Source organism: Carcharhinus amblyrhynchos, unplaced genomic scaffold (assembly GCF_965287045.1).
Source record: "Carcharhinus amblyrhynchos unplaced genomic scaffold, sCarAmb.v2.hapA chromosome_200, whole genome shotgun sequence".
In the NCBI taxonomy this organism is placed as follows: Eukaryota; Metazoa; Chordata; class Chondrichthyes; order Carcharhiniformes; family Carcharhinidae; genus Carcharhinus; species Carcharhinus amblyrhynchos.
In genome coordinates, this window is record NW_027649940.1 from 253150 (window position 1) to 277020 (window position 23871).

The window sequence follows — 23871 nt, forward strand, 5'->3', positions numbered from 1 at the left end:
ATCAACCAGCTCCATCAGCAAACAGCATCAACCAGCTCCATCAGCACACAGCTATAACCAGCTTGTAAGAACAAAATAACATCAGAAATAGGAGCAGGAGTAGGCTGTCTAGCCTTTCGAGCCTGCCTCGCCATTCAATAAGATCATGGCTGATCTGAAGTGGATCAGTTCCACTTTCCTGCCTGATCCCCGAAACCTTTAATTCCCTTTCCTATCAGAAACCTATCTCCCCGTGAATTGAAATGATTGAACAATGTTGCCTCCACCACTTCAATGGGAGGAGAATTCCAGAGACTCACCACCCTCTGAGTGAAGAAGTTTCTCCTCAACTCTGTTCTAAGCTGTACCACCCCCCCCCCACCCCCACTGCCCACCCCTCTCCCCCTCACTTCCCCTCCTTTTGAGGCTGTGCCCTACAGTTCCAGTCAAGGTAACTTGTAAAGGAAATCAATGGTTATGGTGAGCAGGTGGGTAAGTGGAGCTGAGTCCACAGAAAGTTCAGGCATGATCTTATTGAATGGTGGAGCAGGTTCGAGGGGCCAGATCGCCTACTCCTGCTCCTAATTCTTATATTCTTATATCCTTATATTTATGAAATGGATGTCAAGTCGCTTGTCATGCTTCTCTCAGCAAATACCCAGTCATTCAAATATATCGCCTGAGGCTCAGTCAGGTCGTTCAATATTGGTGATCCCGTTCATTCTACATGATCGACATTGCTAACCCCTTTCCAGAGTAATTTTTGATATTTGTCCGAGTTTCGGTGCTTTTCCCTGTTGTGGAGATTATTGAGTCATTAGATGAGGGATGACAGGAGGTGATGAGCTGCTGAGGTTACAGAGATTTTGGTTGCCCTGATGCAATGAGACATGATGGAGACTGGCTACTGGGATGTCCTCCGGCTAGAACTTTCTGACTGCATGAAGATGCACTACTACAGCTTATAAATCTGTTTTGAGAGTGGGACATGACCTACACAATGATATTAATGGATAATTATGGGACACTTGTGGAAAAGCCTGATACCGTGACTGATGCCACGTTGGACGAAATGGATGATTGGCATTTGTGGCCTTCCCTCCCACCCAGTCAATGTGATGACACAACACCTTCAAATAAGAAATAAGAGACAGACAAGAAGCAGTGATTAATGCAAATTTATTTCATGGCAGGACTGAGACAGCTGGTGTGAGGGAGTCTGCCTGATCAGAGAAATCATGAGTCACAACGTCCTGTAGCCTCGGACAGCCTCACAGCTCGGTGCATCTTGTAATTGGATGTCATTAATATTTGCAACAATTGTGGCCCCAGGAGCAAAGGTTGGGTTTCTCAATCGTTCCCAGTCCACAGTAACCTCTGTAGCAAAAACCACCAACGGAGGTGCATCCTCCATTATCATCTGTAATCAAGCAAGGAGCATTGATTTGGTCAATAATTCTAGGGGTGGAGTGAAGGTGGCGATCTTTGAAATATCCCCACATTATACCTGTCAATATCACACTCAAGGTGAAGTACTGAGGAACACTGTGTGACATAAAATTACATTTCTGACTCACGTCCTTATCCAGATTCACCTTAAATGTATTCATCAAGTCATCTGAAACCCTCCTCTTGGGTAGGAGATTGAATATTCTCACCACTCTCTGGTCAAAGACATTCCTCCTAATTCCTTCACGGCATTGTGATTCCGATAGCACCTAGATTTTAACTCTAGACCACAAGTGGAAAACTTTTGCATCTTCCAGCACATCAGAATTTTCCACATCTTAGTCACAAAACAAACAATTAGTGTTGAAACCGAATACAATTCACCACGGTGATTTTTGATGAGAATTGTCACATTAATTCACTCATTCCCGACCTTGGCAAATACCAGGGCAGGTGGCCAGAAGCCTCCTGCTTTATCACATAACTTCAGAACAAATCAAACGGGGACAGGCTGAAGAGGTTTTAGGGAAATAATTCATTGGTCTTTTTCACTGGGGTTTTAACGCCATGGCAAATGATGCTTTGGTTCATATGAGCTGGACTCTAATGGCCCGAATTGAAGGAGTTGAGAGAACTTGGCGAACAGACTGAATAAGATTGCAGAGATAGTGAATTGGCGAGGCCATGGTTAATTTGAAAACAAGCATGAGAATTTGAAAGCTAAATAATTAAATGGACTCGAACCAAGGTAGCTCGGTGGATAAGGAGTCCCTGCGTGAACAGGACTTGGTGAGAGTAAAGACATTTCCGCAGCTATTTGGAAGGTGTATCTTTACAGAGCCAGGTGTGCATTGGGATTGTGGTGTATACAGATAACCAAGGGCTGGGTTTGGATTGCAGCGGTTGATGAGATAAGACAATAATATTATCGAGTGATGCTGTACAGCTTGTAGTAGGCAGTACCAGAGGAATGCGATTGTATTTGCATGTTGGAATGGAATAACACACCTATGCTACGGAGAGTTTGCTCCAGCACTTACCTCCAGTTTTAGCCCAATCGCCTCTCTTATCCAGGATGTTGCTGTGGGCCAGTGACATGACACCAAGCATCAAGAGCAGTGTTTTCATCATCTTCGGTTCAGTTTGTCACCTTACTTTGCAAGTGGACTGGAGTTATATCACTTCAGAAAGCATTATCTAGTTAATGATCATACACCCGCTCTGCGGATTGGCTAGAACTTGGGCGAATTATATTGTCAGCTCAGTAACTGACAGCGATAATAAGTCCAATCATTGACTCAATATTTCTCCAAGGAAAGCCTTTGATTAAAAACCAAAGCAAAACCTGAGGGAATAGAGCTGATTTATAGAAACAAAGTGCTTTGATTAAATTGACTCCTTTCAGCAGAACAAGAGGTCATTGGAGAACAGTATTTCCAAATTTTCATGAAAAACACAATCCAAATGTATCCAAACATCCTCCACCCACGGCGCACACTCCCCACCCAGCTCCCCAATGGCCTGACACAATTTCATTGTCTATTTGTTGATGCTTTTCATATTTTGATTTTTTTTAATAATGAATGTGTTTCCACCACCCTTTAAGAGAACGCAGTGTAGATCATTGATGCATCAAAATAAATTATCTACAACTTTGATATGGCCCTGATCTCCCAACAGCAACCTTTGAAATATTCTAGTTCCATCCATTGATGAAGAGTTTGGAACAATTCCTTTGCGCCCTGAGGCCAATGGCTCAGAAGACGGCACACAAAACTAACAAAGCTCATCAGGACTTGCTGTTGGCAAGATATTTCGGCGCACACTTTGTCTGTCGCGTTACCGTGGATAACGAAGGAGGTGAAGGAAAGTGTTAAATTAGAAGTGGAGGCGTTTAGAAGAGCTAAGAGTAGTGGGCGAGAAGAGGATTGGGAGAGGTTTAAATGTCAACAAAGATTGACAAAGAAATTGATGAGGTAGAGTAGGAGAAACTATGAAGCTGGGCTAGCGCTTAATATAAAGAAGGATAGCAAGAGTTTTTATAAGTATATAAAAAGGAAGAGGCTGGCTAGGGTGAACGTTGGACCCTTAGAGGATGAGAAGGGGGACTTAGTGGTAGGGGATGGGGAAATGGCTGAGGTCTTGAATAACATTTTTGTTTCGGTCTTCACGGAGGAGGACGTGAATAATTTGCCGGGTGTTAGAGATGGAAAGGTGGTAGGAATGGAGGGTCACGATGACATTACTGTTACTAGAGAGGCGGTGCTCGACAGACTGGAGGGGCTGATTGTGGACAAGTCGCCAGGACCGGATGGAATGCATCCAAGGGTTCTGAAAGAAATGGCAGAGGTGATAGTGGATGCCTTGGTAGTTATTTTCCAAACGTCGCTGGATTCCGGGGAAGTGCCGGATGATTGGAAAACGGCTAATGTTACGCCGTTGTTTAAGAAGGGTGCCAGGCAAAAGGCGGGGAATTATAGGCCGGTTAGTTTAACGTCTGTTGTAGGTAAAATGTTAGAATCTGTCATCAAGGAGGAAATAGCGAAGTATCTTGAAGGGAATTGCTTGATAGAGCAGACGCAGCACGGTTTCGTTAAGGGGAAGTCATGTCTGACAAATTTACTGGAGTTCTATGAGGATGTGTCTAGGGCAGTGGATAGAGGAGAGCCGGTGGATGTGGTCTTTCTGGATTTTCAGAAGGCGTTTGACAAGGTGCCTCACAAAAGGTTATTGCAGAAGGTAAGGGGGCATGGAGTTGGGGGTAGGGTGTTAGCGTGGATAGAGGACTGGTTGTCAAATAGGAGGCAGAGAGTGGGGGTTAATGGGTGCTATTCGGATTGGCGGATGGTGACTAGCGGAGTGCCCCAGGGGTCGGTGCTGGCGCCTCAGCTATTTACCATTTATATAGATGATCTGGAGGAGGGAACCGAGTGTATGTTGTCGAAATTTGCTGATGACACCAAGATTGGGGGAAACACAAATTGTGCGGAGGGTGTGGAGAGTCTGCAGAAGGATCTAGATAGGCTGGGCGAATGGGCCAGGAACTGGCAAATGAAATTTAATGTTGGCAAGTGCGAGGTGGTCCACCTTTCGAGGAATAATGGTAGGAAGGACTATTACTTACGTGGCAAAAAACTGCAGCAGGCGACGATGCAGAGGGACCTCGGGGTCCTTGTGCATGAGTCGCAAAAACCCAGCTTGCAGGTGCAGCAGGTGGTCAGGAAGGCGAATGGGATGCTGGCCTTCATAGCAAAGGGGATTGAATATAAAAGCAGGGAGGTCTTGCTGCAGCTGTATAAGGCATTGGTGAGGCCGCAGCTGGAGTACTGTGTGCAGTTTTGGGCACCACACCTGCGCAAAGATATTTTGGCCTTGGAGGGAGTGCAGAGGAGGTTTACTAGGCTGATACCAGAGTTGAGGGGGTTGAGCTATGAGGAGAGGCTGAATAAACTAGGCTTGTACTCGTTAGAGTTTAGAAGAATGAGGGGAGATCTCATTGAGACGTATAAGATGATGAATGGGATGGATAGGATAGAGGTGGAGAGACTCTTCCCGCTCAGAAAGGACAGTAGGACTAGGGGGCACAGCCTCAAGATAAAGGGGGGCGGTTTAGAACGGAGTTGAGGAACAACTTCTTCACTCAAAGGGTGGTGAATCTCTGGAATTCTCTGCCCGTTGAGGTGGTGGAGGCTGCCTCGCTAAATATTTTTAAGACGCGGGTTGATGGGTTTTTGATAAGAGAGGGGATTAAGGGTTATGGGGAGAGGGCGGGAATGTGGTACTGAGCCACGACAGATCAGCCATGATCTTACTGAATGGTGGGGCAGGCTCGAAGGGCCGGATGGCCCACTCCTGCTCCTATTTCTTATGTTCTTATGTTCTACCTATGCTACAATATTGACTACAAATCAAGGTCATTTCATTGGATGTAGGGACCTTCCAATCATCGATTTGATGGTAACAGCACGATAGTAATACAAATCTTTACCATTTCTACATTGGATCTAAAGCCCATTGAACATCATGGAATCACAGAATGACTGATCAGATATCTGTTGCAGCGCTAATGGAGTCCATTCTGCCTTTTGCAACTATAGCCGTGAAAATTGGATTTTTGGCTCAGTGTTTTTGGCTTGTGTGTTTTTTTTTCTCTGTATTCCTGAACAGTGTTTTTATTCAAATAATTTCCTCTTGCAGTGCCCTCTCGCCCCGACACATTTTTCCCGCTCTAACTACGCAATGTGTGGGTGCTCCAAATAGATTACTGCCATATGGAAAGGCAGGGGATGAACAATTCTTCAAAGACATATAGCAACGGCTCATCAAAGTTGGCCTTGTAAGTGGCTTTCACGTCCTAAGAACTTGTAATAATGAGATGTGGAAGGTGCCTGAATATTGGGTCGCAGTTTTGGGGGTCAGACTGCATTCCACGTGAATACAACAATTCCATTCTTGCCATTTGTGTTGCAACATGTTTTGCTGGTTTTGAGCTGTTATATATTTACCTGCATCACAGAACTGGCCGGCCACCAGTTGCCATCCTGTCTGATGGCCGTGAACATGGTATGAGGATCTGAGAGTGATGGATAGGATCCAGCCTCATATTGACTGAATATGAAGACAATTCACAGGCCAACATTCAACAAGGTTGTGTAAAAAAATGACCTGAATACAATCAGCCAGATTGTTCCCCCTTAACCATATTTCACTTGGCTATGATAAATCTACCAAACACTGCATTAAAAATACCAATTCCTCTAGAATTGATTCTTGTTTGCAGAACACCTATTATAAAGATTCAGAGACATTTGTTTGTTTATAGTACAGACATCTGTAATTATTCATCTATTTCCTTCCATCGCTGGGATAGAAATCATCCTACACTGTGGAGATATCATTCCTTAATCCCATTATTTCCTGCATTTGTGTATCATTACTTTTTCCAGATCTTCAATGGGTATTTTATATTTATTTGGTCTGTTTCACTGGTGAGAAACACATCCGTAGCTTGTCGCTAGTTTCCTGTGAACTGAAAGGCTCACTGGGCTGTTTCCGAGAAGAATTAAATGTCAAAAAAAGACTTTGTTTAGTGTCTGGAGTGATATAGAGGCCAGTTCAGGGAGACTATAACTGCACTGTATCCTCTGCTCCTGGTTTAATATTTCCCATGAATGGTTTTCCCATTCAACAGCAATAGTATCATTGTAATGTCAATGTGCCGATAATCCAGAGACATCAGTAAATGGTCTGGAGATGTGGGTGTAAATCTAAATGCCACATTCGAACAATCTCAATATAATTCACTCATTCTTTCTGTAATGAAAAGATGGGTCCAGAAATGGTGACTTGAAACTGGGAGATTGTCATCAGAGCTCATTGTAATTGCAATGCCTGATAAAAAAAAGGACATTTGCTGTGCTTATCTTATGATTCAGTTATTTTGCAACAGAAGGTGGATATTCGAGACGTGGGGGCAATGCCAGCTCTCTGTAGAATCATCCGCTCAGCCTCATTCCTCCTGCTGTGTGCCTGCCGCTCTGGGAGAATTTTAGCTTTGTCAAGTGAAGACCCCATGCCCTTTTTTAAAGTCTTTGATCATCTCACCTTCCAGCATCATTATAGGCAGCGAATTCCAGGTTAATATAACTCACTGCATCATAGACTCACACAGTGCAGTAAAGGCCCTCCGTCCCATCAAATCCACACTGACTGCAATGGGCAACATTAATTTGTACTGATTAATCAGCTGGGGAGAATGTGAGGTGTGAATCATCAGGAAATATCACAGGCCATCCCTGACCGGGTGCCATGTGCCCATGTTGTATATTACCTGTGAGAGCAACTCCTGAATGTCCATCACTGTTCCCTGGTTGCCAGTGGGTCAGTCCTGCCAGTGTGAGAAAAGGTGTGGATCGTAGTGTCCGTGACTGGGAAAATGTCCCATTGTACATTGTGTGAGAATAAGTAAATTGGCGAGACCGGATATTAAAGTTGTCATGTTAAATTCCCCTCCCTCTCAGTCAATATGCTGAGACACTGACCCCAGAGAACAATCAGATAGAGTCAGGGGGGACAGTCATGAACGCAGCTACTTCTGTTCACATGATTCAGAAAACAGTGGGTCAGAGGCTATTTAATCACCCACTGCAATAGATCCTGAAACATGGAACTGTGACTGTCTTCAGTTGGTTTAATGGATCGATCTCACAGTGGGGAACATATTCTCTGGAGATAATGGTTTGAAGTCTGCAGCACTGCTGGAAGAACATAAGAACATAAGAAATAGGAGCAGGAGTAGGCCATCTAGCCCTTCGAGCCTGCCCCGCCATTCAATAAGATCATGGCTGATCTGTCGTGTCTCAGTTCCACATTCCTGCCCTCTCCCCATAACCCTTAATCCCCTCTCTTATCAAAAACCCATCAACCCGCGTCTTAAATATATTTAGCGAGGTAGCCTCCACCACTTCAACATAGAACATAGAACATAGAACATAGAACACTACAGCGCAGAACAGGCCCTTCGGCCCACGATGTTGCGCCGACCAGTTACAAAAACAATGACCCACTAGCCTATACCAATCCCTTTTCGTCCATAAACCTATCCAGAGATCTCTTAAACGCCCCCAAATTAGACGCATTTACAACTGCAGCAGGCAGGGCATTCCAATCCCTCACCACCCGCTGGGTAAAGAACCTACCCCTGACATCCGTCCTGTAGCTACCCCCCCTTAATTTAAAGCCATGCCCCCTCGTGCTAGCTTTCTCCATCCGAGGAAAAAGGCTATCACTATCCACCCTATCTAAACCTCTAATCATCTTATATGTTTCAATAAGATCCCCTCTTAGCCGCCTTCTTTCCAACGAAAACAACCCTAAATCCCTCAGTCTCTCCTCATAGGACCTCCCCACCATACCAGGCAACATCCTGGTAAACCTCCTCTGCACCCTCTCCAACGCCTCCACATCCTTCTTGTAATGCGGGGACCAGAACTGCACACAGTACTCCAAGTGCGGCCGCACTAGAGTAGTGTACAGTTGCAACATTACACTGCGACTCCTAAATTCAATCCCCCTACCAATAAACGCCAAGACACCGTACGCCTTCTTAACAACCTTATCTACTTGATTCCCAACTTTCAGGGATCTATGTACACACACACCTAGATCCCTCTGTTCATCCACACTATTCAAAGTCCTCCCGTTAGCCCTATACTCGACACATCTGTTGCTCCTACCAAAGTGAATTACCTCACACTTCTCCGCATTAAATTCCAGAGATTCACCACCCTTTGAGTGAAGAAGTTCCTTCTCAACTCCTGAGAGCTTCATTTAACACAGGCACGATATTTGCCTCCCTTTAATACTCAGGTACATCACCTGTGACTCTCAATGTTTCAAATATCTTTCCACAGGGCTCCTCCCTAGCTTCCCAGAACGTCATGGGATACAGTACATCAGGTCCGGAGATTTATCTATCTTGATGGCTTTTAGAATTTCCAACACCTACTTATCTGTAACGTGTTAAACTCTTCAAAACCTCACGACTTATTTCCTCGAGTTCCCTGGCATACAAACCAATTCAACAATAATTACCCATGGCAAATATTAATTTCTGATCTCACCCATCTCTTGACGATCTGCACATAGATGACCTTGTTGACACTTAAGCGGTCCCACACTCCTGCGGGTTGCTATTTTGTCCTTTATGTATTTGAATAATCCCTTTAAATTCTCCTTTGCCTTGTTTGCCATAGCAATCTTGCATCTCCTTTTTGCACTCCTGGTTTCTCTCTAAACGTTACTCCTTAACGTTGTTTTTCATTGTTAAATGTAAATATTGTTCACTGATTATTGTAAATTTGCCAATCCTGTTGTTTGTTTTACAATTTAACAATATTTTGTTTCAATAACTTCCAAAAGGTCTGAACACTTTTTCCTCCCTGGGTTTCAGCTAGTTCCTCATATTTGTTCCAATGGCGACAATGAATAATTTAAAACCAACATTCCAGGTTTTCCTCTGTGATTCGGGATGTGTTCAGATTGAACATCTGTGAGGTTCACAACTGTAGCCATAAAGTAATAGAAAAATTAATTCATCAACTGTGGGGATAGGAGCCTATAAAGAATTATGCAAATAAGTGAGATGGATGGATATAAAAAGCGGGCTGCAGTGTATGGTATGTAGCTGGTAAATCTCGAACGGGGCAGCCCATGTTGATGTTGGACCAGTGAAAACCAGTGTTCTGAGACAGAGAGGAGAAGAGTGTGAGATTTGACATAGGAAAAGCAGGGTACTGTGTGTTAATGTTGCTGGGGTGCTCTTGATGAGTTAATAAGATTTTTAAACATTTGACATGAAGGCACAGGCGTAACAATGAGCATAGAGTTAAATTATTCTTAAAACAAGATCATTAGCTAGCAAGAGAATCATTTACACATATATAAATGCAATAAGAGACATAGACAAATAATTATTATTTAAAACACATATTCTGATATTTGATATGTATTGTACGAATCATTTCTTCACTTTAGCCAAAGGCAAATTATCACAAGGTATAACGGTAAAGACAAATAGTTCAGAACCTAAACCCTGGGAACTTTAGTGTTCGCAAAACTCATCAGAAAGTTTCACATTGTAACCTCATGACTTGTTTCTTCACTGTCCAGACCTTGGATGGAAGCTTGCCCAGGCGGGGGTCCACGGGGCTCTATAGTTTGACAATGATCCAGGAGGAACATTCACTTTGACCCCGATAGTGAGAGTCCAGGGTGTCCTGTCAATGGGGAAGTGACTGTAGTGAAGTGATGGGCGTTCATATCCGGCGTGAAAGGATGAATGAGACCTCATTATACTGGATAGTTAATTGGCTGAAGTGAATATCAGGGATTAGTGTTGGTAGGTACACAATAAAGATGATTCTTGTTAAGCTCATATAAGCAGGAGTGATCAATAAGAACATTATTTTTCATCTGTCCTGAATTGTAAAGATCAGATTTATTCAGGGTGGTCCTGCTGCTCCATTTGAGAGCTGCCTCGACCTTTTGATGATCACTTGGCAGCTGCTGGTTAAATAAAGTTTGGTCATTGGTTCGGAGACTCTGGCTTTGTGAATGTTCTATGGTCTGAGATTTCCTGATAAATCCTGAGAGCGAGAGGCTGGTGAGCCTAACATCTGTACTGGGTAAGTTGTCAGAAGGTATTCTGAGCGATGGGATGTACAGGCATTTAAAGAGGCAAGAACAGATTAGGGACAGTCAGTATGACTTTAAAAGTGGAAAATCATATTTCAGGAATTTGTTTGGGATTTTTGAAGGGGTAACCAAGAAGGTAGATGAGGGTAATGTTATTGATGTTGTCTAAATGGAGTTTAGCAAGTTCTTTAGCAAGTTACCTCATGGTAGATTGGTGTATAAAGTGAAACCTCGCGGGATCCAGGGAGAGGTAACCAAATGGATACAGAATTGGCTCGATGAAAGAAGACAGAACGTGGTTGAAGAGGATTGTTTTTCAAGCTGGGGACCTGTGACCAGCGCTGTGCCTCAGGGATCGGTGCTAGGTCCACTGTTATTTGGCATTTATCTTATTGATTTGGATGAGAATTTAGGAGGAACACTTTATAAGTTTGCAGATGACACGGAGATTGGTGGCATCGTGGAGACAAGAAGGTTATTTAGGATTGTGACAGAATCTTGATGAATTAGACCAGTGCGTTGACGAATCACAGATTGCGTTTTAATTTAGATAAATGCAAGTGATGCATTTTGGTAAGGGATTGGTGCATTTTGAACAAGGATAAGATTTATGGACACATCCCTGGTGGAAAATTACTCCAGGCGGAATGAGACGCCGGTTGTCCCGCTCTCATCAAACCCCGGGGCATCATGGTCAGGGGGTTGTGACAGTCGGTGTGTTGTCCGTTTCTCCTGGTGCCTTCCACATGACCCATGCTGCAATCACCGCTGGCCTGCTTTCTCCACCCTTTGGACTAAGACCATGGACAGAGAACCATCATGATGCCGGGGTCATGCTGGACCCTGGGAGTTGACAATGAACATTTCCAGGCCTAGCACATGACACTGAGGTGTCCAGAGGCCCGGCGTTTGATATTGTATCGCGATGACAGGTGTGATTATTACCCTAGCCAGTGGCCAGTTTCCCAGATGCGTTGGGTATGAAGGCAGCATCTCACCTTTTTACCTTTTGCCTCACATTCCAGCTGCACCAGTGCTCCTTCCACCCCCACTCCCCCCACCCCACCCCCAGCAGCCAGGATTGCAGCTGCTGCTTTGGGGAAGGGGTAGTTCTTGCCCCTCGCACACATGGCACATCACGTCATCCTGTTCCTGAAAGATGTGGGACGCGATTCCATCATTGGATAATTGGAAAATTCCCGGCGAGTGATTCCTTCTTGGCCGTGCATATTAATGTCTGCGGCCTGTTGGGGGATGTGGCGAATGTCGGTCTCCCAGACTGAGTGAGACACCACCCTGAACACAGCCACCCAACAGGATGATGGTGGGAGAGCAGGAGCCCATTGTTAACAAAGAGAGGAACATTGCATAACATTAAATGTAAGACAGTGGCCATGAAAGGGTCCATCTCCAAGATGTGTCCTCCCACCATGCCCTTTTCCATTTGGACCACCCACTCGGTCCTCAGGCAGAAAATTGCCATCATGAACATTTTAGAGGCGGCAGCATTGGCCAAGGGGTCGACACAGGCCTCTGTCATCTTGGCAGAGTGTGTGTGACTCTTCATTCCGGTGGGGGGGGGGGGGGGGGGGAGGGGTTTGCTCTCAATGGAAAGGCCCCGAGATCCTGGGAGCAGCTGGGGCTCAGGAAGATATTCTTGCGTAGGCCATCCTGAAAGGCCCGACCACCGGCGATACACACTTCCATTGTTTGTTATTTCGGTATATATCAGTATCGGGGGATGTCACACTGAAAAGAAAACCCAAAAAAGAAACTCAGAGCAAATCAGCAGTGAGAGGCTTATAGAACTGTTATAGGGAGAGTTGGACAGATAAAGACTTTTCTCTTTGGGGTGTAGTAGACTCAGAGGTGATCCTATTGAGATCTGAAAGCTCATTCAACGTGTGAATAGGAAAAATACACTCAGACCTTTACTCTGTTTTGGGGAATCGAGAATGGCAGGGAAGGGAGAGAAAATCTGGGTCAGGAGGAAAATGGAACTGAGAAGCAAGTGCCCTGGTCCGGTGGTGAGGAGGGCATCGTCTGTTGGGCTGGGGGGAAGTCAAGTTGTTTCCCTGGGAAGAATGCAAGCAGGTTTTTTTCCACCGAGTCCAGGGGAGAGAGAGAAAAAAACCTAGAGGACATTGGTTAGGGGTGAAGGGGGGAAGTTTAAAGGGACTGTTTGGAATGTGGTGGCGGGTGGGGGGGTCTGCTTCACACAGAGAGTGGTGGGAGTGTGGAATGATCTGCCAGATGAAGTGGGAAATGCAGGCTCAGTTTTAACATTTAAGGAAAACTTGGACAGCTAAATGGATGAGAGGGGTGTGGAGGGATATGGTCCAGGTGCAGGTCAGTGGGACTAGGCAGAAAAATGGTTTGGCACAGACAAGAAGGGCCAAAATGCCTGTTTCTGTGGTGTAATGCTCTATGGTTGTATGGTTCTAAAACAAACATTCCAAGTTTTCCTCTGCGATTTGCTTCTGCTCAGATTGAACATTTGCATGGTTCATAACTGTAGCCATAAAGTAACAGCAAATCTGGTTCATCAATTGTGGGAATAGGGGCCTATAAAGAATTGTACAAACAGGAGAGAGGAACATCACAGGGTTGGTATATAAAGCGAGACTGAAGTCTGTGGTAAGTGGCTGGGAGATCTCGAACGGGGCAGAATGTGTTGACATTAGACTCATGAAAGCCAATGTCCTGAGGCAATCAGAAAGGAGAGGGAGCATAAAATTCGACATAGGAGCAGCGGGGTATTCATATGAAGTGTTAATATTATTGGAGTTTGGTGTCAATCAAATATTTAAGATGTCCCAGCCCTGAAAGATCTTTAAAACTTTGGCTTTAAAGAAGAGGCAGAGCAACCAGAAAATTATTAAATTATTCTTAAATCAAGATTATAATCTAACAAAACAGAATAGTTTACACATACGTAAAAGCAGGAAGAGATTGAAATAAGTAATTATGGTTTGAAACATATATGCTGATATTTGAAATGTGTTGCAAATATTTTATAAATCATTGTTCATTTCAGCCAAAGGCAATTTATCACAAGTTGTGATGACAAATAGAACATAGAACATAGAACATAGAACATTACAGCGCAGAACAGGCCCTTCGGCCCACGATGTTGCGCCGACCAGTTACAAAAACAATGACCCACTAGCCTATACCAATCCCTTTTCGTCCATAAACCTATCCAGAGATCTCTTAAACGCCCCCAAACTAGACGCATCTACAACTGCAGCAGGCAGGGCATTCCAATCCCTCACCACCCGCTGGGTAAAGAACCTACCCCTGACATCCGTCCTGTAGCTACCCCCCCTTAATTTAAAGTCATGCCCCCTCGTGCTAGCTTTCTCCATCCGAGGAAAAAGGCTATCACTATCCACCCTATCTAAACCTCTAATCATCTTATATGTTTCAATAAGATCCCCTCTTAGCCGCCTTCTTCCCAACGAAAACAACCCTAGATCCCTCAGTCTCTCCTCATAGGACCTCCCCACCATACCAGGCAACATCCTAGTAAACCTCCTCTGCACCCTCTCCAACGCCTCCACATCCTTCTTGTAATGCGGGGACCAGAACTGCACACAGTACTCCAAGTGCGGCCGCACTAGAGTAGTGTACAGTTGCAACATTACACTGCGACTCCTAAATTCAATCCCCCTACCAATAAACGCCAAGACACCGTACGCCTTCTTGACAACCTTATCTACTTGATTCCCAACTTTCAGGGATCTATGTACACACACACCTAGATCCCTCTGTTCATCCACACTATTCAAAGTCCTCCCGTTAGCCCTATACTCGACACATCTGTTGCTCCTACCAAAGTGAATTACCTCACACTTCTCCGCATTAAATTCCATCCGCCACCTCTCGGCCCAGCTCTGCAACCTATCTAAGTCTCCCTGCAGACTATGACACCCTTCCTCAGAATCTACCACACCTCCAACTTTGGTGTCATCAGCAAATTTACTAATCCACCCAACTATACCCTCATCCAGATCATTAATAAAAATTACAAACAACAGTGGCCCCAAAACAGATCCCTGAGGCACACCACTCGTAACTGCACTCCATGATGAATATTTACCATCCACCACCACCCTCTGTCTCCTATCTGATAGCCAATTCCTGATCCAACTTCCTAGATTACCCACAATCCCATACATCTGCATTTTCTGCAGAAGCCTACCATGGTGAACCTTATCGAACGCCTTACTAAAATCCATGTATACCACGTCAACTGCCTTACCCCCATCCACCTCTTTGGTCACCTTCTCAAAAAACTCAATAAGGTTAGTAAGGCACGACCTACCTGCTACAAAACCATGCTGACTATTTCTAATCAATTCATTACACTCCAAATAACTATAAATCCTATCCCTAATAATTTTTTCTAAAACCTTGCCCACAACAGAAGTAAGACTCACCGGTCTATAATTCCCGGCAAAGTCTCTGTTCCCCTTCTTAAACAATGGGACAACATTCGCTATCCTCCAATCCTCCGGGACTACACCAGAGACCAATGACGACCTGAAGATCTGAGCCAGAGGCTCTGCAATCACCTCTCTAGCCTCCCAGAGAATCCTAGGGTAGATCCCATCCGGACCAGGGGACTTATCTATTTTCAGCCCCTCAAGAATTTCCAGCACATCCTCTTTATCAACCGTAATACTGTCTATTTTACACCCCTGCAACCCAATGTCCTCCTCAGCTATATTCATGTCCCCCTGCGTGAACACCGAAGAGAAATATTGGTTCAATACTTCTCCAATCTCCTCCGGTTCCACACACAACTTCCCCCTGCTGTCTGTAACTGGCCCTAATCTTGCCCTGACCAACCTTCTGTTCTTGACATACTTATAGAACGCCTTAGGATTCTCCTTAATCCTATCAGCCAAAGTCTTCTCATGTCCTCTTTTAGCCCTTCTCAACTCACTCTTCAACTCCCTCCTAGCCAATCTAAAGCTTTCTAGTGCACTATCTGAGCCCTCCAATCTCATCCGAACATAAGCCTCCTTTTTCTTTTTAACCATCGACTCAACTCTTTTAGTGCACCACGGTTCCCTAGATCTACCAAATCCACCATGCCTGACAGGGACATACCTATCAAGGACTCGCAGTAGCTGCTCCTTGAAAAAATTCCACATTTCAGATGTTCCCAGTCCCTGTAATCCCCTAATCCAATCCATGCTTCCTAATTCACTCCTGATAGCCTCATAATCGCCCTTACCCCAGCTAAAATTGCTGACCCGAGGTTCACGCCTATCTCTTCCCATCACTAAGGTGAACGTAACCGAATTGTGGTCACTATCACCAAAATGCACACCAACTTCCAAGTCTAGCACCTGGTCTGGCTCATTTCCCAGCACCAAATCCAATATAGCCTCACCTCTAGTTGGCCTGTCTACATACTGAGACAAAAAACCTTCCTGCACGCTTTGTACAAACACTGACCCCTCTAGCGAGCTAGAACTATAGCAACTCCAATCAATATTCGTAAAGTTAAAGTCCCCCATAACAATTACCCTATTACTTTCACTCCTAACCAGGATTGTCTCCGCAATCCTTTCCTCAACCTCTCTAGAACTTTTAGGAGGTCTATAAAAGACTCCCAACAGGGTGACCTCTCCTCTCCTATTTCTAATCTCCGCCCATACTACCTCAACTGACAAGTCCTCATCAAACTTTCTCTCCGACACTGTGATACAGTCCTTGACTAGCAATGCTACCCCACCCCCCCTTCTACCTTCTTCTCTACTCCGACTAAAGCATTTGTACCCCGGAACCTGCAACATCCATTCCTGACCCTGCTCTATCCAAGTCTCAGAAATGGCCACAACATCAAAGTCCCAGGTACTGATCCACGCTGCAAGTTCATCCACTTTATTGCGAATACTCCTCGCATTAAAGTACACGCATTTCAAACCCTGCTCCGCCCCACCCCCACTATGCCGTGCCTTGCATTCCCCAACTATGCCCCCCTCACATTCACCCCCTTTCCTCACTATCCCTCCCCCCCTCCGAATCAGTTTAAACCTTCCTGCATCGCTTTTGCAAATTTACCCCCCAGGATATTGATTCCCCTCTGGTTCAGGTGTAGACCATCCCTCTTATAGAGGTCCCACCTTCCCCAGAATGAGCCCCAATTGCTCAAGTACCTGAACCCCTCCCTCCTGCACCATCCCCTCAGCCACGAGTTCAAACTTTCCCTCTCCCTATTCCTCTCTAATCTATCCCGTGGCACAGGCAAGAGTCCAGATATAACTACTCTTTCTGACTTCGCCTTGAGTTTCCACCCCAACTCCATAAATCTTTGCTTAATATCCCCTTCCCTTAATCTCCCTATGTCATGTGTCCCCACATGAACTATAACTTGGGGTTGATCTCCCTCTCCCCTAAGAGTCCTGAATACTCTGTCCGATACATCCTGGACCCCAGCCCCTGGTAGGCAACACACCAGCCCAGAGTCCCTACCCTTACCTCCAACTCTCCTATCCGTCCCCATAACTGTGGAGTCCCCAATCACGAGGCCCAATCTCTTACCCCTAACCACCTGAGGCTTGCCAATAGGCTCACCCCCAGAGACCTGCTCCCTTTGGCTATCCCCAGTTGATTTCTCCTCAACTGTAGCCTCCAGGACCGAGAACCTATTTTGGAGGGGAACAGCCCCAGGGGATTGTCCCCCCAACTGCTTTTTGCCCCTCTTCCTGGCAGTGACCCAAGACTTATTCCTAGGAGTGACTATCTCCTTATAACTCCTTTCTATGTCCTGCTCCACTTCCCGAATTATGCGGAGCTCCTCTAATTCCCCTTCCAGCTCCTTTACACGCTCCTCCAGAAACTGCAATCTAACACACTTCCCACAAGTAAAATCACCTGAAACACTGTGGGAGTCCCTCACTACATACATCCCACAGGAGATGCAGCTTACAGCCTGAACTGCCATCCCTGAATCAATTACCAGCAGAAAAGTAAAAATATAAAAAAAAAACTTCCCTCACACTTATAATTAGGTTAGAGGAGGTGGAAGGGTGGGATTCTCTACCAGTGTAGAGAATCGGGAATCCTCTCTGCACTAATTTATAGTGTTAGGGGCACGAGAAAAAAAACTACAACTACCGGTAAGCGTCCTAGTGACGACTTCCGGTTTCTAACTAATTTAAAAAAAAACCGCCGAAACTCGCGACTTAACACTAAAAATAAAAAGTTAAACGGAATAAACAGAAAAATATACCTTATTTTTGCCTCCTCGCACGCCCAAAAATCGCTGCCTCTCGACTCAGCTCCACAGGAACAATGAGGCCGAGACACGGAGGTAGGTGCTTTTAAACCCGAAAAAAAAACTACAACTACCGGTAAGCGTCCTAGTGACGACTTCCGGTTTCTAACTAATTTAAAAAAAACCGCCGAAACTCGCGACTTAACACTAAAAATAAAAAGTTAAACGGAATAAACAAAAAAATATAAAAAATTTATATAATTTAAAAATATAAAAAAGTCGAATATTTCAGAGCCAAAGCCCTGGGAACGTCAGTATTTGCAAAACTCATATCAGAAAGTTTATAATTTGCTGCCTTCATTATTTAGTCAGAATGAAGTCTTGCCCGGGTGTGGGTCCACGTGCCTGTATAGTTTGGCGATGATACAGGAGGAACATTCATGTTGACCTCAATATTGAGTGTCGAGGGTAACTGCCAATGGGGAAATGACTGTAGACAAGATGCCAGTTAGCGTCCAGTTTTAATAGACAAATGAGACTTCATAATGCTGGATGGTAAATTGGAATTGGCTGAAATTCACGCCAGGGATTATTATTGATAAGTATATCCTGCAGGTGATCGTAATCAAGCAAGGTAAGGTGGGAATGAATGATAAAAACACGATTATAAATCTGTTTTGAATGATAAAGGTCAGATCTATTCGCAGTAATCCAGCTGCTCCATCTGAGAGCTGACTCGACCCTCTGATGATCTGTTACCAGTTGCTGGTGAAATAAGGCCACGTCTTTTATTCAGAAACACGGGCTACATTGTCTGAGATTTCCTGACTCTGCTGGTCAGATACCCCAGCAACAGGCTGTCAAGAGGGGTTTAAGATCTGAGTTTACTTAAGCAAAAACCTTTGGGAAAAGTTTATGAAGTTCAACTAACTCTCTAAATGTGTTTAGTGTTTTAATTGCTATATGTTTTACTTTTTTCTTAACCTCTGACCTTTAATATATAACATGATAATTGCTCTGAAATGTATTTATTGTGATTTTAGATGATTCATTATTTTATATCGGTTGTAAACCTGCTGTGACCAGTTTCCCCTGAGGGATATGGCAGCCTCACATTTAACAGCTGCAAACTATAAAGGATGCAATTGTTTGTTTTATTGTGACAACAAATTCAAGTGTTAATCAGATTGCAGATTACAATTGATAACCGGTGAGCTGTGTGCCAAGTGTGAGGGACAGAGAGTGGGTTTAATGTAAACAGTTTTGATTCTCAATCTACCCCACCGACTCCCCACCCCCCCCAAAGTCCCACCAAAAAGAGACCATTAAAGAAAGGGGATTTTGATTTCTTAGTTATCCCTCCATATGTGCTCGTGTGTTTTCCACAACCCGTCAGTTTGCAGTGACTGAATTCTCCATGGAAATTCTCGCAGTAAAATTGAGACCAGGAAACATAAGAGGCTTTGTTTTTATTCATATTCAGTTAACGCAGCAAGAGTTATGAGGACTCCCTGCTGCTTTTATTTTACATTGATACTAACAGTGATGAATAAGTGTAATGAAGTGGTACACAGCAAGACGACAATAACAACAACATAATGGTTATAGATTTCCTGTGAGCCTAGGGTCCAGAATCAGAAATCCACTGGTGCATGTCTCCATAACTCAGGAGGCTGGAATTGATGGAGAGTGATGTCACCCTTCCGGGTATAAGATTCTGTTAGTCGGTGTATTCCTGTGACAGCGAATTCTATGATCAATTCACAATTAATTGTAACATTGGACAGTGTATCAGCTGTTGCCTTAGATTATCATTTTACATTCCACCCGGTAACACCGCGATATTTTTCTTTCGTTGCAGTGAATTTAAAACCAGCCTGATAGTCAATATACAGGTGAAAATACGCAATTCTAAGTGGCAAAACGAAGTGTTAGTTACCAGGATACACAGGACTTCCTAAGCACACACAGTTGAATAAACTTTCAGTTCATTGTTACACTCTGCATAGTTAATAAGATCCATGAGCATTTTCGAGCAATGAATTGCTTTATTGGGTTTGATATTAATGCCTGCGGTCCATGTGAGTGTTTATTTTGATATTGTGCTAGATAATGGTGCACGTTGCATTTTTATTTCAGTTGTTCTCATATTCCTGCCGGGGAGAAGCGGCCTCATTCGCTTGGTGATTCTGTCTGACTCACTCAGTCAGACAGTGGGCCTGGCATCCTCAGTCAGTCAGTCTCACTCACTCGGTCAGTCTGCATTTCTCTTTCTGCCTGCCTGTCTGACTCAATCAGTCGGTCAGTCGACCTGGCTTCCTCAGTCAGTCAGTCAGCCCCGCACACTTGATACATTTATCAGCCTCACTCAGTCTGTCCGTCATTCAGTCTCACTCAGTCTGTCCGTCATTCAGTCTCACTCAGTCTGTCAGTCATTCAGTCTCACTCAGTCTGTCCGTCATTCAGTCTCACTCAGTCTGTCCGTCATTCAGTCTCACTCAGTCTGTCAGTCATTCAGTCTCACTCAGTCTGTCCGTCATTCAGTCTCACTCAGTCTGTCCGTCATTCAGTCTCACTCAGTCTGTCAGTCATTCAGTCTCACTCAGTCTGTCCGTCATTCAGTCTCACTCAGTCTGTCCGTCATTCAGTCTCACTCAGTCTGTCCGTCATTCAGTCTCACTCAGTCTGTCCGTCATTCAGTCTCACTCAGTCTGTCCGTCATTCAGTCTCACTCAGTCTGTCAGTCATTCAGTCTCACTCAGTCTGTCCGTCATTCAGTCTCACTCAGTCTGTCAGTCATTCAGTCTCACTCAGTCTGTCCGTCATTCAGTCTCACTCAGTCTGTCCGTCATTCAGTCTCACTCAGTCTGTCAGTCATTCAGTCTCACTCAGTCTGTCAGTCATTCAGTCTCACTCAGTCTGTCCGTCATTCAGTCTCACTCAGTCTGTCAGTCATTCAGTCTCACTCAGTCTGTCCGTCATTCAGTCTCACTCAGTCTGTCAGTCATTCAGTCTCACTCAGTCTGTCCATCATTCAGTCTCACTCAGTCTGTCAGTCATTCAGTCTCACTCAGTCTGTCCGTCATTCAGTCTCACTCAGTCTGTCCGTCATTCAGTCTCACTCAGTCTGTCAGTCATTCAGTCTCACTCAGTCTGTCCGTCATTCAGTCTCACTCAGTCTGTCCGTCATTCAGTCTCACTCAGTCTGTCAGTCATTCAGTCTCACTCAGTCTGTCCGTCATTCAGTCTCACTCAGTCTGTCCGTCATTCAGTCTCACTCAGTCTGTCCGTCATTCAGTCTCACTCAGTCTGTCAGTCATTCAGCCTCACTCAGTCTGTCCGTCATTCAGTCTCACTCAGTCTGTCCGTCATTCAGTCTCACTCAGTCTGTCAGTCATTCAGTCTCACTCAGTCTGTCCGTCATTCACCCTCACTCAGTCTGTCCGTCATTCAGTCTCACTCAGTCTGTCCGTCATTCAGTCTCACTCAGTCTGTCCGTCATTCACCCTCACTCAGTCTGTCAGTCATTCAGTCTCACTCAGTCTGTCAGTCATTCAGTCTCACTCAGTCTGTCCGTCATTCAGTCTCACTCAGTCTGTCCGTCATTCAGTCTCACTCAGTCTGTCCGTCATTCAGTCTCACTCAGTCTGTCAGTCATTCAGCCTCACTCAGTCTGTCCGTCATTCAGTCTCACTCAGTCTGTCCGTCATTCAGTCTCACTCAGTCTGTCAGTCATTCAGTCTCACTCAGTCTGTCCGTCATTCACCCTCACTCAGTCTGTCCGTCATTCAGTCTCACTCAGTCTGTCCGTCATTCAGTCTCACTCAGTCTGTCCGTCATTCACCCTCACTCAGTCTGTCAGTCATTCAGTCTCACTCAGTCTGTCCGTCATTCAGTCTCACTCAGTCTGTCAGTCATTCAGTCTCACTCAGTCTGTCAGTCATTCAGTCTCACTCAGTCTGTCCGTCATTCAGTCTCACTCAGTCTGTCAGTCATTCAGTCTCACTCAGTCTGTCAGTCATTCAGTCTCACTCAGTCTGTCCGTCATTCAGTCTCACTCAGTCTGTCCGTCATTCAGTCTCACTCAGTCTGTCCGTCATTCAGTCTCACTCAGTCTGTCCGTCATTCAGTCTCACTCAGTCTGTCAGTCATTCAGTCTCACTCAGTCTGTCCGTCATTCAGTCTCACTCAGTCTGTCCGTCATTCAGTCTCACTCAGTCTGTCCGTCATTCAGTCTCACTCAGTCTGTCCGTCATTCAGTCTCACTCAGTCTGTCCGTCATTCACCCTCACTCAGTCTGTCCGTCATTCAGTCTCACTCAGTCTGTCCGTCATTCAGTCTCACTCAGTCTGTCCGTCATTCAGTCTCACTCAGTCTGTCCGTCATTCACCCTCACTCAGTCTGTCCGTCATTCAGTCTCACTCAGTCTGTCCGTCATTCAGTCTCACTCAGTCTGTCCGTCATTCAGTCTCACTCAGTCTGTCCGTCATTCAGTCTCACTCAGTCTGTCAGTCATTCAGTCTCACTCAGTCTGTCCGTCATTCAGTCTCACTCAGTCTGTCCGTCATTCAGTCTCACTCAGTCTGTCCGTCATTCAGTCTCACTCAGTCTGTCCGTCATTCACCCTCACTCAGTCTGTCCGTCATTCAGTCTCACTCAGTCTGTCAGTCATTCAGTCTCACTCAGTCTGTCAGTCATTCAGTCTCACTCAGTCTGTCCATCATTCAGTCTCACTCAGTCTGTCCGTCATTCAGTCTCACTCAGTCTGTCCGTCATTCAGTCTCACTCAGTCTGTCCGTCATTCAGTCTCACTCAGTCTGTCCGTCATTCAGTCTCACTCAGTCTGTCCGTCATTCAGTCTCACTCAGTCTGTCAGTCATTCAGTCTCACTCAGTCTGTCCGTCATTCAGTCTCACTCAGTCTGTCAGTCATTCACCCTCACTCAGTCTGTCCGTCATTCACCCTCACTCAGTCTGTCAGTCATTCAGTCTCACTCAGTCTGTCCGTCATTCAGTCTCACTCAGTCTGTCCGTCATTCAGTCTCACTCAGTCTGTCCGTCATTCAGTCTCACTCAGTCTGTCCGTCATTCAGTCTCACTCAGTCTGTCCGTCATTCAGTCTCACTCAGTCTGTCCGTCATTCAGTCTCACTCAGTCTGTCCGTCATTCAGTCTCACTCAGTCTGTCCGTCATTCAGTCTCACTCAGTCTGTCAGTCATTCAGTCTCACTCAGTCTGTCCGTCATTCAGTCTCACTCAGTCTGTCAGTCATTCAGTCTCACTCAGTCTGTCCGTCATTCAGTCTCACTCAGTCTGTCCGTCATTCAGTCTCACTCAGTCTGTCCGTCATTCAGTCTCACTCAGTCTGTCAGTCATTCAGTCTCACTCAGTCTGTCCGTCATTCAGTCTCACTCAGTCTGTCCGTCATTCAGTCTCACTCAGTCTGTCAGTCATTCAGTCTCACTCAGTCTGTCAGTCATTCAGTCTCACTCAGTCTGTCCGTCATTCAGTCTCACTCAGTCTGTCCGTCATTCAGTCTCACTCAGTCTGTCCGTCATTCAGTCTCACTCAGTCTGTCAGTCATTCAGTCTCACTCAGTCTGTCCGTCATTCAGTCTCACTCAGTCTGTCCGTCATTCAGTCTCACTCAGTCTGTCCGTCATTCAGTCTCACTCAGTCTGTCCGTCATTCAGTCTCCCTCAGTCTGTCCGTCATTCAGTCTCACTCAGTCTGTCCGTCATTCAGTCTCACTCAGTCTGTCCGTCATTCAGTCTCACTCAGTCTGTCAGTCATTCAGCCTCACTCAGTCTGTCCGTCATTCAGTCTCACTCAGTCTGTCCGTCATTCACCCTCACTCAGTCTGTCAGTCATTCAGTCTCACTCAGTCTGTCAGTCATTCAGTCTCACTCAGTCTGTCCGTCATTCAGTCTCACTCAGTCTGTCAGTCATTCAGTCTCACTCAGTCTGTCCGTCATTCAGTCTCACTCAGTCTGTCCGTCATTCAGCCTCACTCAGTC